Raw genomic sequence first — 17,658 nt, forward strand, 5'->3', positions numbered from 1 at the left:
GAGTCTATTGACCGTCGCTAATGGAAAGTCTATGAAAGCTAGAGGAGGAAGAAGAACACACCGTAAACGGGCTGCAGAACATTAACAAGAACAGAATTAAAAACCATCACTTCTGGGACTTATCACACAACTTGGAAATGGCGTTCAATAAAGGAAAAGATAATTTGGGGCCACACTACTGGAATGAACATCTTGCACGCAGTCCCTGGTCTGGATTTAGAAAACTGCTTTGATCCCCAGAGAGTAGCTTGTTAATGAGTATTTTAAAGGACGAGACTGAGGTGGTATGACAGAGTCGAAGGGTTCCAGTCTTGCTTCTACTTCTGTAAAAGCAAGTGGAACTGCCTCTGAACAAGATGCTTTCTACCTCCTTGAGAAAATGTTCCCACCTCACATAGGGGAGGTGCGGACCACCCTATTCACTCTCTGGTCCACTCGCAAATCTGGGTCTTCATGACCAGAACATTGGAAAGACTTAAAAACAAGAGCAGCTAACACGAATATCCTTTTCCAACCTGAAGCAAAGGTGAGGGAACTTTATTCTAAAAGGTAATTTTTTATTAACATGTATGCTAACAATTAATGCATAATTTTTCTAGAGATGCAGGGATTTATGCCGTTTAAGAGAACATTATCAACTTTCTGAACTTGCGACGCTCATTGGTATCACCTTTTTCTCATCAAATACTAATTACGCAAGGTGGTCAAATCTCCTTTGTAAATACAATCATCTCAGAAATCACAGACAAGAAGGTGAAAAAAAGTTAATCTAAAAAAAAATATCAGGTTTACACAAAACTTGAATAGTGTAATACAGCTCCATGGACTCCCTCTCTCCCTCTTGGTAAAATAAATGTTTTGCTACTTTGTTTCACCTATTCCCAGCCCCACCTCAATATAGTTTTTTTCCTGGAGCATTTTAAAGTAAATCTCAGATATCGTGTCATTTCACTCCTAACTACTTCAGTCTTCATCTCTCATAGAGATTTTTAAAAAAACAACTACCATGTCATTACTACACCTGACAATATTAAGGAAATAATTCTTTAATAGCATCTAAAATACCAGTCCATATCCAAATTCCATCCATCATCTAAAAAAAATTCTTTTTCAACTTTTGGCTTGAATCTGCATCTAAATAAGGGTAGAGGTGAAACTGATTTCACTCAATTCCAAATCCTTTGTCTTTCAAATGTTTATATTAGAGTCCACCATTACTTAGACACAATGTATCTGGAACACAGATACTGTGAAGCCCAGCTTCAAAGCTACTAAATATTTCATTATTTGAAGTGTCTGATTCTATGAATCAGATTCAAATGTAGTTAAAGACTCAGAACTGGAAATATATCAACTAATTCTCATAATTTTCTCAAATGCATCAACGATTTAGGCCACTTTACCTGCCTTCCTTAAAGATGTTCTGTTAAACTTTTTAAGATTCCCAGGAAGAATACATCTGAGAAAGCCTAGCAGCCCTCATTTTGCCCACATAAAAGCTGAATTTCCTGGACTATAGAGCAGTCGCAAAGCAGATGTAGCATTTTCAGCTGTAGTTTTACCCAAACTTCAAAAAAAGAGACATCTGACTGAATAGGGTGACAATGAGGCCTGCTTTGTAAATAGGGCAAAGAGCCCTAAGCTGTCATAAACTGGCTCTGGGGAGGAGGAAAGTGAACAGTTTCTACATTCAGCCTTCATGCAGCCTCTCTGGTAACACACAGGCACTGCTGTGACTCATAACTAGAAATACTGTTTTATAACACCAATCTGTGTTTTGTAACACACACGGAAACAAACAAACAAAACAACAACAACAACAACAAAAGAATATTTAGAAACCAAAACCAAGCCCTGTATCTGGGCATTGGTATCAAGATCTCAAGATGTCAGAGTGGCAATTTAATCCAGATAAAGTAGGCAAGGCCTTATCCCTCTCTTTGGCAAGAAAGTGGAGGCTTCCTGCCTGTTGCACATGCCCATATAGGAGGAGCAACGATGAATTTAATTTTCTTAAAACAGAAGCATTTTCAGACTTGTGTTTTCCTGGACAGCTGCCTGGTGGCTGTAATACATAATAAGGGCGTATAATTGACAGTAATGTGAATCACTCACTGAAATTCTGGCAAAAAAAAAAAAAAAGCAAAACCACACACACACACACACACACACACACACACAGCCATTTACATATATATGGAGTTATTATTTTTTCCAGGAAAAAATTAAGCACATTTATCCTGTCCATTGAAAATAGCAATTACATTACATTTCAGTTCATTAGCTACCTTTATATTAAAAAAATCACTGTAATTTACACTAACTATCAGCAGCATGTCTTGTAAAGAAGTGGAGTGGTTACACAATGCATGTAATCGGATGGGTTGGGTCAGACATCTGAGAAATGGCAAATTCAGTTGGGTTACTTGGTAGAGGATACGGGGGTTTCCTCTCCCAAGAGTGAGTTACAGGAGATTGTCCTCCTAGTAATTTTGCCACTTGAAAAACTGCTGTCAGGACCTTGTAATTTTTATGGTAATACCCAGGCCAGACTGATCAGGCTGCCACTGACATCCACGGGCACCAGCAGAATCCCTTTCACAGGGTTCAGACACAGGGATTTCCAAAAGAATGGCTAGGGATGTTTCCAGGTAGGAGCTGCTGGAACCATGGAAGCTTTCAGACCAGGTAAAGAGTTTCTCCAATCTATTGATTCTCTTTGAATAAGGGAAAGAATAATCTGATTTAACTTCACTATCTACCTGAAAGGGCCCCTCTTTTCCAAGGCAGAGGCACAGAAACTAAACCTAGGAAAGCAATACCGATTGCATTCCATTTCGATAAACCCTGACTCCATCTGAACTCTACAGGTTCAGATATTTGTCTGAACCTTCAGGATCTCTGAAACTGGAAAGCCCTTGTTCAGATCTGCAAGGTGTCTCGAGTTTCCCATTCTGGAAGGAATAGGGGTATTCTGAATGATGACAATTACAGGAAGGAAAACTTGGGACTTTAGAATGTTGAAGTTGGTGGTGGGAGATGTATTTCGAACCAAGGAGGAAAGAGTGGAAACAGTTCTGTCTCTCCTGATATTAATACTCCATGAAAACAGTTTGGATTGATTTTTTCATATTGGGAACTCTCATTCTTAGAAGTCAAACTGAAGTCAAATTTCACTAAATCAGAGTTTAGGTCAAAATTTTGAGGAATGAAACTAAATTCATTCTGTACCTTATCACTAATTACTCCTGAGAAGCTTTTTCTTTTAAGGCAACGGTTGGGGGATGGGCTTATTGGCTCATGACGATTCTCATCTTTGACAGCCACCACTAAATCTCCAGCTTAATCCTGAGTTCACCTGCAAGTAGTTGCTAACAGGCAAAATGAGGGTGGAGTTCCATAAACCACTAAAAAGAGAGACATTATATACACAATACGTCCTGCAAAATATTTCAGACACTATATCTCAAATGTAAGACAGGAGTCAACTGTCAAAATCTGAAAAGTAACATGTAATATGTATAACTAGTTCTTTGCAGGCATTCTCTTTGTTACTATATGAATACATTTTACATGAGCTGAAAGAGTTGGAAATGTGTTATTTTTATAATTGAGAAAAATGTGTTAACTCTCTGGAATGTCCATGCGTAGAAAAATAAAACATTACGTGGAATTGTACAAGCATATGATTTATAATGCATACATCCAGGACCAGAAATTCTAACGAAGAGCCGTATTCAACAGGAAATAAACAACAACAACAACAAAACACATTTTTTTTTCTTTAGCATTTGCAATTCTGGTATACTATAATGCTGAGGCCAAGCATATATTTTATTAGTTTACATCCTAGTTAAGCAATAAAATGTGTGTCATTTCAAATACAGCAAACATGTTTTCCACAGAAGGTAAATTTAATGTTTATTTTGGCCCCCCTATAGTGATACTGTGGTGTGCCACCCAGATCCCTCCCTCCCTCCAGGATCGAAGCCCTTATTCTCCTTGGGCCCCAGAGTGTTGACTGCCAATGGCTCACACCCGAGACTTGCCTTCAGCGAAGGGGAAATTGCCTTGCCCAACTGTTAAGCCCCTCCCTGTGGGCGGCTGGCATCCCGTGGCTGGTTGATGTAGGGTAAAATATCCAGTCCCCTTGCCTCAATTTAGGACATCTCTCAAGGGTTACCCCTGCTTCTCATCTCCCTGTGGCATCTGCTGAACTCAGGCTGCAACTGCATGACAGGTCAGTTTCTCCTGCCCAATCCAGCCCCTTCGCCCCTTACGGTGTTGTTCCTAAGAGCACTCCCCAATCAACTTCCTATATGCACATCTCAGAGTCTGTTCTCTGGGGAACCCAAACCAAGCTACCCATTTATTTAAAGGTGGGGGTGACAAATTGGGAATCATGATGAACTTTAGATGAGAATATGGTAGAACTTTACTTTATTTGGTGTGACGTAGACCCAGCCTGGCCTTTATGCCAAGAGGGTTGGTTCCAGAAGTTTTCTAGGTTGGCATGACCAGGTGAGCTCACTTAATGGTGATCGTACAACGTAAGAAACTTTGTGATGAGGTTTTACTATTGTATGACTATAGACGAATCATGGACAGTGTGTAGATCCTTTGACCGTATGCAGAATGTTAGAAGTTGGCTTTTCTGTGTTTTGGGGGCATATTAACTCAACCCTCTAGAATTTTTCCTTATAAGTAAAACTCTGACCATTAAAGAGTACCTTAAGCACAAGGAGAATCTCTGAGAATGGGACCCACACTGGTCATTTTGTTCATTAGAAATTTAACTTAAGTGAAACATACCAGTAGCATCTCAGGTAAGGCAATTTAGGGCAATAAACGCATATTCTTCTCAATGATACGGTCCCCCAGTGACTCCCATAATGAAAATGAGAACATTTTCCCAAATCTCAAATCACCCCAGTTATAGGCAGGGCTAGGTAACTTCCACAAATCAGGCCATGGAAAGTTCTTTGATTTAGAGATATCAGTCAGAACTCTTTTGTGTGAGCATGAGTGGTGGGGGTAGGGGGGTGGGGAGTGTGAGGGCATGGATTTATGTGTGATGGTGTGACAGCTGTCCCTTGTCCAACCTGGAGAACCACAGGTTGAGTGCCTTCTAGGACAGTTTCGACTTTGATTGCACTTGGCTGTGCGAAACTGCAGCACAAAAAGGAAGACCGCTCCTCTCACTGCGTTATTAAAGACTCCCATCCGAGAAAGGAGAGGGATGAAAGAGGCCACAAGAGATGGTGTTTCCATCAGAAATCAAAGATCTTCTTCCTTCCTCCTGGTCTCCTTTAGCTTGCTGATAGAAGCCTCACGACAGAATGAGAAAGCCAGACTTCACATTTCCTATGAAGGGATGGACTTTCTCCCCTTGCCCATTAGAGGCAAGAAAACATTTACTCTCCTCTTATAATAATTCCAAAGTGCTTTTTGACCTTGGGAGGAAAAAAAAAATCAGTGTTAAGATAGAATTGGTTAGGTCATTGCCTAAGGAGGCATAAAGGGCCACCAGGAAATAAATTAAAATTAAAATAAAAATAGATTCTTTTATTGGGTCACCTCTCATCCTCTCATTTATAAGCAAGGTTTCCACTCAAGGAATTGATACTGCAGGGGATAATTTGGCTCCTCTTGTTTTGACTCAAGAAAAAGTTACAAACAAAAGAAGGGAAGAAACCGCTCATAAAGCTTAAAAGGCAGAGGATTCCAAGGAAAAGCAGACAGAAACCATGGTTGTGAGCAGCTACTTCTGAAGTGGGCCAGAGTTTTGAAATCATTGGTCCCTGCTGAGTTAAGGAAACACACTTACATTCCAGACCAGATAAACATAGCAATGTCACGTGCTCTGACTTTGAACAAATAAATGCCATTTATCTCCAGAATTTACCTTAAGACTCAGTAAGTAATCTAGGATTACCAAAACATCTACTTCCCAAATTGTTTAACATATTACAATCACTTTTCCCTCTCCAGACCAGACAAATACAGGATATTTTCCTTGACAGAATATACTCTCCATTTCTGGAGAGATTGGCCAATTTTTTTCTCTCATAGGTAGTTTTCTCCTGTGTCTTTATTTTATTTTTTTTTAAGATTTATTTATTTATTTTAGAGAGAGAGAAAGAGAGCATGAGTATGTGGGGGTAGAGGCAGAGGGAGAAGGAGAATCTCAAACGGACTCCCCGCTGAGCACAGAGCCCGATGTGGGACTGGATCCGAGTACCCATGAGATCATGACCTGAGCCAAAATCATGAGTTGGACGCTTAACCGACTGAGCCACTGATGCCCCCTCCTTTGCCTTTAAATAGATGCCAATGGTAACTGAAAATGTCTCTTTCTTTTTCACTCTGTAGATTTGATTATCTAGTTTATAAAATCTTGTATTGATAATGCAGACAAATGGTGTTTAAGAGGTCACTCAGAAAAATAACACGTTCTTCATCTTAGAATAAAAGCAAGTGTTCTTAAGCCTTCTGGATGAGATGCAGTCTTAAATCTGCAAAAAGAAACTTTAAAGCAATCAGTCCTAAAATTGAGACTCCAGATACATAGGCTAAGTTGCCAGACATCAAGAAGCCCTTTGAGATGTAGTATTGGTTTCCAAAATAATATAGAACAAATCTCACACGAGAATTTCAAGTATTAAATACCTGTTCTTCCTTTTAGCTGTTAACAATGAAAAGATTATTGTTTTTCCCTAGACTCCAATTTGCAAGAAGAATGTGAGGTCATAAAATTGTGCATGTACACACACACATAAACACACACACACACTTATTTACAATCTACAGATATTAATTGAACACATAGTGGATACCAATCATTGTGCTAAAGCCTAAGGGATATAAACATAATTAAAGCATATCTAGGAGAAAGCTACATAAACAACAACTATTCCACAATATACTTTCGGTACTGTCACCTTAACCATGTGCTGGGGGGGGGGGGGCAGAGAAGCTGCAGTAACAGTTTAACAAGGGCAGGTGGTTGGAGAAGGCTTTGCATGGCAGATGCTATTTGTGTAGGCCTTTGGTGGAGCAGTAAGAATTCTACAGGTGCAAAAGTCGGTGAAGGGCATTCCAGGACAAACAAGATACAACCGAAGCAAAGGCACTGAGGTATGCCCACGTATAATCTTTTTTTTTTTAAAGATTTTATTTATTTATTTATTAGAGAGCAAGCAAGAGAGAAACAGCATGAGAGGGGAGAGGGTCAGAGGGAGAAGCAGACTCCCTGCTGAGCTGGGAGCCCGATGCGGGACTCGATCCCGGGACTCCAGGATCATGACCTGAGCCGAAGGCAGTCGCTTAACCAACTGAGCCACCCAGGCGCCCTGCCCATGTATAATCTTCTAGAAACTGCCAGCATAGAAGTCAGGGAATGAGCGGTAGAAAGATTAAGACCAGATTGTAAAGGCCCTTGAGCGCCATACTAAGAAATGTAGACTCCTCAGGTATTGGAAAGCACTAGAAGGTTATTAAGGAGGTGGAATAAGAAGATCCTGCTGGCAGTGGGATTCCAGAGCAGGTCATAGTCTTTCTGTTTCTTTTCTTTTTTTTTTTTTTAAGATTTTATTTATTTATTTGACAGAGAGAGACACAGCGAGAGAGGGAACACAAGCCAGGGGGAGCGGGAGAGGGAGAAGCAGGCTTCCCAAGGAGCAGGGAGCCCGATGTGGGGCTCGATCCCAGGACCCTGGGATCATGACCTGAGCCGAAGGCAGACGCTTAACCGACTGAGCCACCCAGGCGCCCTTCTGTTTCTTTTCTTTTTATTTGAGAAAGGAGGGAGCAGAAATCACTGCATAGAAAGGTAGTGTTTTCTACTATACCTGGTCTTAGAGAACAGCCTTTAGCCAAGGCATGTTCTTAGCACAACTTAGCACGCCATAATTCTTAGCACAGCTAGACCACACTGATCTCTCCACTAAAAGATTCACAGTGGTCCCTCGTACTATTGGTGTACTATATTCACACTGCAGAGCAAAAGGAGTGCCAAGCTGCATCTGGAATACTCTGCTCTGTGGATTCACTGTCTGACAAGCTCTAAAGTTAGAAAAATATTTCAAGCTGAATCTGTCACTAACAACTTTATATGTTTTGCTGTTTCCTGAGTCACCTGGCCACTGGGACACCAAGTCCGAAGTAGATGTTTCCAATGGTAAGCCCTATTGACATCTGCTTTATCATTCTTTATATTAAATACACCAGCACAGGGGTGCCTGGGTGGCTCAGAAGATTAAGCGTCTGCCTTCGGCTCAGATCATGATCCCGGGGTCCTGGGATCGAGTCTTGCATCGGGCTCCCTGCTCAGAGGGGAGTCTGCTTCTCCCTCTCCCCACCCCCTGCTCGTGCTCTCTCTTGCTCTCTCTCTCTCTCTCAAATAAATAAATAAAATCTTTAAAAATAAATAAGTCAATAAATATACCAGCATATTGAAGCCTCTTCAAGCCCAAAAGTCAAGCTGATGATATGGACAACAAAAAAACTGATTTTTTCTCCTACTTGCCCACATTTGTTAGAAGTCTGAATCTATACAGTGCCTGGATAGCAAGGAATGCAATACTAATTTTTTTTATTATTTGATTCCTCTTCATGACAGTCCCTCATGGCAGGAAACCGGTTAGTTTGCATATTGGAGGAATCCAGGACCAAAGAGAGAAAATAATTGGAAGTCACTGTTTTGATGGAGTCAGGGGCAGAGTTAGCAATCACATTCCCTAGCCGCTGCTCTTCCAGGGAAGCCCGACAGTCTTGTTCCCACCACAGACTTAAATGTCCTCCATCCATGCAGATCAATTCGATTCCTGAGCCCGGAAGGACAAGCTTAACTACCAATAATGCCTTGCACCGGGTTTTAAGCGACATAATCAACCAGAGAGGGGCTTGTGTCAGTTAGACTTTGTGTCTCCTTAAAAAATCAAGAGTAACAGTGGTAAGAGAGAAGTTTTTAACAAGGAGAAAAACCCTAGACAGTTGTCTCTAAGATTCTTCACCACAGCTTCAAGGACAACCAGGAAAAGAGATGCTATTTGAGGCAACTTCATTATAAAATCATTTTTAATAAGCAATCTTAACAAAGAGAGGGAATACTCTTGTGGAGAAACCCTCCAGGGACCCAGAGGCTGCCCAGTTAAGTTATTAGGAAGTTTCACACAAGGGACCAAACAGCTATTTCACTGGCCTCGGGGGACAGAGTTTAGTTTTCGCCCGTTCTCCAGAGGCACCCGTGTTATCTTGTCTACTAACAGCAGAGACTGGTAACAATCAATTATCCCGACGCCCCGACTTGGTGAGGGAAAGTGAATTTTCAGTTTTGTCGACACAAAAAGACACCATGTAAGAGAGACAGCTCAGTTAGTGCGATATAGTTCATTATATACCGAAGACTTTTGTGAACAGGCAGCCAATGACAAGGCCTCACCTGGATCTTCGTGTTCTTTACCTGAAACGATAGGGACTCATTCTTGGAAAATTAAGAAATCCCAACAAGGAGAAAAAGGAAGTATAATTATCTCCTTATTGTACTGTCCAGCTACATGAGGGAAAAGATTCTTCGTGCTGATGAACAAAATAATAGTCAACACAGTGTACTTAGCCTACCTAAGGTGTGAGCAAGGTTTGGAATTTGGGGTTCAAATTTTTACACAGCTGCGTGCAGCTGAGTTAAAAAGGGTTGGAAAGACATCGGCTCCTGGAGTATTACAGTAGCTTCCAGCCAATTCACAGCAGGAATGAAAGAAAGCCAGGAGGACCATTAGCCACGCAATTCAAAGTGCCTATGTATTTTTCAAGCTTATTTCTTTCTTCTGATTTCAACGAAACGGCAAGAACTGGTCTTACAATTAGACCTTAAACCTGGGAAGATGGAGAAAAAGTAAAACACTCTTTCTCTTTAATAATCAGAACAGCCTTCCCTTTTTGGACTAGATCTTTCCTGCTCCATAAGCACTTTTGCTACATAGTTGATCAGAGGAAAGGCCAGAGAAGAACCTCTATCTAAGGATAAGAATTCTTTCTGATTTCGGAAAAGGGACTGAAGTATGGGAACATCTGCTTTATGTAACACTCACTAAATGACTGTGGCAATAAAAGCATTATTTAAAGGTCAGTGTATTTTTCACACACATTCTGTGGCTCCCCACTGGTTCTGAGATAAAGCCGAAACCTTATCTCCGCTCTTCTTGTCCTTCCTTTTCCTTGTTAATACTCTATTCTAGTTAGACAGGTCTACACAATCATCCCCCAAACACTCCTTGGTCTACCTGATCACACCTAATCCTTGCTACCCTTCTAGACCAAGCTCAGCTCACCACCAGCATCCCCAGCTCCAACTTGCATGATAACCCTGCATTTTCCTGCAATTCCGTCATTACGGAAATTTCCTCAAGGGGGTCTGTCCTTTCTCCTCAGATGCAGAATAATCTGTTGGAGAGTGAGAGTTAGGAGTTAAACTTTCTATACCACCCTGTGCCTAACGCAGTGCCAGGCACAGAGTAGGGATTAGAAATCTCAAGTGAATAAGATCTATCTGACTCCCATCCCCATGCTCTTCCTCCAGGGAGTGGCTGTGGTCTGCTTTCCAGCTTTCCTTCTTCGGATCTCAGTATTACAGGGATCTGGATTACCTACCATACAATCCCCTCCCTCTCTCCTACAAACATAACATTTAAAATAAAAGATATACAGAGTAACTCTCTTTCACTGAATCTGAAGCTTAATCCTGCATATCCTAGCATTTTCTATTCCTCAATATGCCTTCTAATCATTATGCTTGGCTGTTAACTACTTAAGACATTAGGAGCTATAGTGAATGCCTAGGAGATCAACAAGTCAAACAAGGGAAAAAGCTATCACTCTTGCATAGGATAAATGTTTACTCAGAGGTGGAGGTGGAGTGAGTGGAGAACATTCCACTGTGGGGAATCCAGGAAAAAGGGTAATCAAATAGCTTGGAAATAAAAACCTCAGTTACCATAACATGCAGATATGGACATCAATTATAATCAAAGGGGACCATGTGACTACAAATATACTAACTTCCTGGCAGTGTAGCTGACAGTTACTATAAAAAATTTGTGTAGTTTATAAAAAAAGTTAATGTAAAACAATAACTTTCTTCATATTTCAAACACATTGGCATTCTCCGTTTTTTCCTACATTTTTATGCCTTTGGACACAGATCCCAATAAAGAGAGAAGCTGATATAACTGTAAATCTAAGGCTAAATTCAGGCATGCATAAGCATACTCAAAACCTAGATGTTTAATTCTCTTATGTATGCTTTTGATACATATTTCAACTCCCTAAGGCATTCTTTTTACTTTCATGGTTTTGTTTGTTTTTGGTTAGGGTTCAGAGAAACCACAGTATCCTGAATCATACTACCTCTTAGTGGCAATGAAAGTTATACATGAATTATCAAGATGGTCTCACAAAAGAGTAATGCACAAATTTGTTACAAATGTCATCCAGGTCCATTAAAGACTTTGTGGCAGTGAAAATGGATTCATGCTATAAGAAATATACATTACTACTAGTGTGGGGGACAGAACTATCTGGGAAGCAAAAGGAACCATGTTGAACTATTTTATTATGGAATCAGTTCAGTTGTATGAACAATGATATTAAATGGATGCTGGTTCTTTGATAAGTTAGGTTAGATGGTTAAAAAAGAGAAGTAATGATCATTTTAAAGTAAGAAGGTGGCATGGTTTTATGCAGACGACTTAATTTAAATGAATTTTTTCATATAGTTTTTTTTTTAAGATTGTATTTATTTTTTGACAGAGAGAGACACAGCGAGAGAGGGAACACAAGCAGGGGGAGCGGGAGAGGGAGAAGCAGGCTTCCCGCGGAGCAGGGAGCCCGGTGCGGGGCTCGATCCCAGGACCCTGGGATCATGACCTGAGCCGAAGGCAGAGGCTTAACGACTGAGCCACGCAGGCATCCCCACATCCCCCTTTTTTATAATCAGTTGGTTCACCAAGCTTAGAAGCCTTTATAGGTAAAACTGTCCTAAGTTTAAAGAACCCGAATCAGTTGTAGGAATGATGGTTACCCTTGACTTTCTTCCTATAGTTTAGAGTAGAAGGACCACTCTAAGGAATGACATTTGTTACTGTAGCAGCATTTAGGCTCTGTGGAGTGGCTTTCAATCCTGGCTCCATCCCATCCTAGCTGGCTATAGGCTCCCGGGCCTCAGTTTCCACCTGGAGAGTGGGGACAGCAGCAAGATCTACCTGACAAGATTGCGGTAAAGATGAAATAAACGAACACTTACGAAGTGCTCAGAAAAGCATCTAGCACTTTGTAAGTGCTCCACAACATTGCCTCATGTTGAGATTGGAGAGAATGGTGTGGTGCTTCTGTGTGTGCAAGGCATGAGTCCCAGCTCTGCCCAACACCAGCTGGATGAATTTGCCAGTGTTTTCACTTCTTTAAGTTGCTGATCTCTCAGATAAATAGTCTCATTCAAAATGGGGATGCAGGTAGTACAAGGCTCAGGGAGCTGATGAGAAGATGACATGAGATAATGCATGTAAAGCACTAAACAGAGCACCTGGACTATTAGAATTAACCGCTCAGGGGTGGCAGTTCCCATCTCCTGGTACTTCTCCTCCTATCCCAGATTCCTGCCATCACTGAACCAAAAGTAATGCAAGACTCTGTGACAGACACCCAGCCTTCTTTAAAGATCGACCCAATCATGTGTAAGAGTTTTACTAAATATATCATCTATCAAGTACATGCCAGCACCCGATAGGCTAGGTACTTGTGTTTTCTCCCTCCTAGTGATCAATACACCCTTTTGAACCTGTGTTACGAAATGGGAACACAAATACTTTTCCAAATTCAATTCATGGATCTGATGGAAGAACTGAGTGGCAGGGCCAAGTGCAGTCCATTTATATCTTAATATGATGAGACAGAAATCTTGTTAAGCTCAGGCAGGGTTGGCTGTAGTCACACAGGCTGAGTCTAAACAAGGCAAACATTTTCAGGCAGTATGAGGGATTTTTACTTCCTTGGGCTGGTTGATTTTGAAGGGACTAAACAGGTGTGACTCTGGGTGAGAACGGGAGATGAGCAGCAGGGAGAACGTTCAGCACCCGGGAGAATGTTCAGCACCCAGGGTTAAATCTTTCCCTTTCCTTTCATCCTGCTGTATGCCTGGATCACAGTACCAGAATCCTGGATCGTCTAATGTTTTTCTCCTCTCCCGCACTTCCAGCTTAGTCTGCTTTCCAGTTGTGAGCTGAATCTTCTGGAAATGGTACACGAGGCATTCGTGTTTTCAGTGACTATAATCACCCCATTCACCCGGCCCCCACCCGGGGCCCCACCTTCAACCTAGTCTGTAAGGTCCTTGAGAGCAAAGAACCTGTCAGCACATAGTAGGTCCTCAGTAAATAGTTGTCCATCAGTTAGCCCTCTAAGAGGGCAGCATCTATTTTTGGTCATGTACCATCAGCAGCAAGCTTTATGTCTGGGATGGCCAGTAGCCTCAGGAAGCCTGCGTAAGAAATGAATCCTTTGGCTACTTTGCGAGCCCTGGGTTATCCCCTTTTCTGTTTCTCAATGGGTAGATGGAATCTGGATGAAAGCCTACTAAGGGAAGTTCAGTGTGGCTTCTTCTCAGGCCCGTCCTAATGATACACCCTGCCAGCAGCAATTGAAATTATACTTGCTGTGAGTCACACCATGAATCACATGGGTTGTCACGGCAACCTATTAACTATATAACCAAAGCACCTTCCATTAGCTTTGCCAAGAATGGTTCCTGAGTTTTCCTGGACTGTGAAAATAGTGTGGGTGAGCCCCAAGTTTGGTGTTGTGTTAAGAGTCTACAATCAAAAGGAATGGCCTCAAGGACAAGAAAAGAAAGCGAGAAAATAGGGTTATTTTAGTTCTTGGACTTCCTGAGTAAATGGCAACAATCGTGACAAATTGTTGGGTTGGTTTTGTGATATCAACAAATGCCTAAGGAGAGGAGGTTGAGGCCTCAAAACTAATTTTCTCTAAGTCAAATTCAAAACCAAGTCTCTAGGGGTGAAAAGTGAATACATTAACCTATTCCACTTTAAATGACTGCAATAAACACTTTTTCTTTTTACAGATACAAAGGATTATTTCTCAAGGAAATATTCTGATTTGTACTAAAATATTTTTACTACTGAGAACTAAACTCTCTTTACAAATAATATAGTGCTTTAATTTTATATGTTAGGTATTAGCCTACTGCAAACAAACATTTGAAAATGTACTAAATTGCCTTTAATGGCTATTCATGTTAAAATTAAAATATTTCAGAAGACTCAGAAGCATATTTTACTTCGTTATTTACTGGGGAAAGCTGACATTAAATCGGATTAAACTGATACATTTTCCTGGCGCTTTACTGAGTTCCCTGCAATTTTCAGGCGTGTGTAAGTGCCTGTTCCTGAGTGTAGAAGAAAGCAAGCAGAACAGGCTTACACCGTAAGAATAAAGAATAGAAACATGGATGAGAACAGGAGGACGTGATAAGGATCTGTTGCCCCTGGAAGCTATCCAGGAGCCTACCTGGTAACTTTTGGGTCTACACTGTGGTGGTTGGCTGATATATACCCTAAGGTTATGAATCCATGATGCTAAACTTCCCTAGTAGCTGGAAAGAGCTAAGAGGATCTGTTGCATTTGTTACTTTTTCACCTCCAAATCTGTCACATTCTAACATTTTAGTGTATGCGGAACTATTCAAGTAGAATGAGATTAAAAAGTCAGGGGCAAATGACCAGTTGTCCTTGGCAAATAATAAAAACCAAATCAGCCACTGATGCCATGAAAAAGATACTTATCCAACATGGTACCATTTCAGCAGGAAAGACACGAGAACAAACCGGTGAAACACAAATCTTTAAAGTGTCCAACCAAATACAGGGGCTGTATAATCACCACAAAGATTAAACTGAAATTCTACACCACAGTGTAAAATTTATCTGATAGGTCCCTATCCCACAAGTTAAAAACTTCCTTTTCTGTTCACATACCAAAACCAACAGCAACGTTTCCTATCACCAATTGAAGAATATCACAAATGAAAGCATTCTCTGACCAGTTTGGTCACAATGACTTTGTACTAGAAGCCTCAGAGCTTTGCCTTCCCCCACCAGCCAGGTAAGTTAATGACAAACACCACCAGTGCCCTTCTCAGGAACTCAGGAGAATCTGACTTCTCCAAAGACCACACTCGTGAATTCCTCTGAAGCTACTAATCAGATTTCCTTTCCTGGGAATTTCTGGCTCAGCTCACCCAAAGCATTTTTATTTATTTATTATTTATTATTTTTTTTTAAAGAAGCAATACCTATGCTTTCTAGATAACAAGGTGGCCTAAAATATTATCAGGTGTCACATCTCTTCAGATTCATTTTGTGGTTCTTGCACCTCTGACTGGTGTACCTGTGAGCTGACACTCTGGTCTAATAATATATTCTGCAACTGTACATGTTAATTTGTAAGTTGAACCATCGCTCTGTGAGGCCAGTTAGGAAACCCAGATTGAAATTGCTAATGCCGGGTGACTTCAGCTGTCGATGATTATGTAGTCAAGCCTTGACCAAGGTTTCCAGAACTCTGGCTAAAAATGGAAGTCTTGAGATGGTACAAAAATGAATTCACACACTTCACTGATAGTGAACCTTTTTGAAGAACAGATGTTAAGATGCTTTAAGAGGAGCTGGAATTTAACCTCTTAAGAAAACTTACAGGCAAGGTAGGACAGTTTGGTTTCAAAGAAAAATCTGACAGATGCTAAAGAAGAAGTCATTTGGGTGACTGTTAATGGGAGAAAGAACTGACTGATTTTCTTCCTCCTCACAAGCTGTAGGCCCTGTAGAGATGCTAAGATCAGAAATATGATGGGTTGTCTGCTGAGTTGGGTGACAAAAACAATCTCCACATTTAAGTGGCGTAGAAGACTTTCACTAACACGCAACTTGGACAATTCAATTTCTCTGTGGCATGTGCAAAGTTTTGTGTCAACTCTCCGTTCGGTTGCTATTCTTCCCAACTTGTCATTGGTCTGTTTTATCATGGACCCTCTCCCCTAAATCATGAAAGTAAACATCAACAAAAAAACCCCAGGTGATTTCTGACCTCTTTTTGTCAGTTTGATATTTGAATTACATAAAGCGAGCTTTATTTGAAGTCTGTCTACATTTACTTGATGCTTAACATCTAGGAATTTTCCTGCTGATTTCCATAGTTAGAAAGGCAATCAAAATCTACCCACTCTGGCTGTATCTTGATTTCATTTTAAAGCAGGTATATCTGATGGGGTTAGTTAAGCCTTTGCTGCAAGGCCAACCTGGTTATATTGCCTCTTACCGGAACACCAGCTTTTCTTCAACTAGCTACCACTCCCGTGCTGTCATCCAAATCCTTCTATGCATTTAAATCTGACCACGAGTTATTATTTCTGCAATAGGCCAGTGAAATTATTCTCAGGGATGACAATTCCTTGAAGGTCCTCACGGATGGATGGTCTATATATTTACTAACATCTCTGGTCTCTGTCTTATTAGTAGAGGGGCACTCTTTGTATCCAATGGAGTTGAACTAGTGGTTTTATCCACTCATCCAAGAGCCAAGTCATAATGCAAATAGTCAGTGGCTTTCTGTGTATTGCCAGGTGGCCAGGAGTCCATACCCCAAACCACCATAAACAGTAGGCACAATCATCCGCTCCTATTCGGGAGAGGCCCAGGACTGAGCTAGCAGAAAGACTGAATTACTTACCACCTCTAGAGTGGGTCCCTCCAGGCCAGGGACGAGCTCATGGGCAAGGCTGTGCAAGGAAGCGCTCTGTACCATGCCTGCCCTGCGGATATACAGAGGACTTCAGTCTCCTGCACTGTCAATCTCTCAGTCATCATGAGCTCAATTATGCACCGACAACAGCAAGAACAACAACAACAACGACGACAGAACAACCCCCAAAAAGCTAAGGGCCACAGACTACCGTGACGGGGGGACAGCCAGCGGGAACCGTGCATCCAGAGACGGAGGTGCTGTCCTGATCATGTGTCCGTTACGGGCTGACCTTTACTTCTTTCCTCAAACAAACATTCCATTGAAGCCCATGGGAGAGCCAGGTAGAGAAACTGCAGGACTGGGCCCTAAAAGGCCACCATCGAATTTGGTGGGGTGGGTTTTGTTTGTTGGTTGGTTGGTTTTGTTCGTTTTTTTTTTTTTTTTTTTTTTTTGCTTTTTTGTTTGCTACAAATACAGATAGACAGACAGACAAACCCAAGAGCAGATTTCAAGAATCAACTGAGGCACAAGATAAACTACTTTGATGTTACACAGATTTTTTTCCCCCAAATGTTTCACATGAAACCAAAAATTTTAAAAGCATAATTAGGAAAAATTTGGGGACACATCTTTGTCAGTCCTAAATTGTGCCATAAATATCTCCACTGCTTGCCTTAGAAGGATGCCCAAACACATCTCATGGGTAGCACATATCTGTGGTCTAAAATAGTTATTGAATTCTAATGACACTATTAATTCAAAGTCTAAATATGCTGGTCAAGTACAGTGAAAGCTGACTGCCTGCATCAATGACGGATTAGTTTCATCCTGAGGTTCAAAGCA

At 41.1% G+C, this 17,658-nt stretch overlaps 1 protein-coding gene across 1 annotated transcript in view; it reads right to left on the minus strand.

The window, feature by feature from the left end:
• The window catches only part of RORA (RAR related orphan receptor A), a 331,244-nt gene that overhangs the window by 159,340 nt on the left and 154,246 nt on the right, over positions 1–17,658 (minus strand). The window lies entirely within an intron of this gene.

Source organism: Eumetopias jubatus, unplaced genomic scaffold (genome assembly GCF_037043125.1).
Source record: "Eumetopias jubatus isolate StellerSeaLion01/CBP00866 unplaced genomic scaffold, mEumJub1_p1.0 scaffold_7, whole genome shotgun sequence".
Taxonomy (NCBI): Eukaryota; Metazoa; Chordata; class Mammalia; order Carnivora; family Otariidae; genus Eumetopias; species Eumetopias jubatus.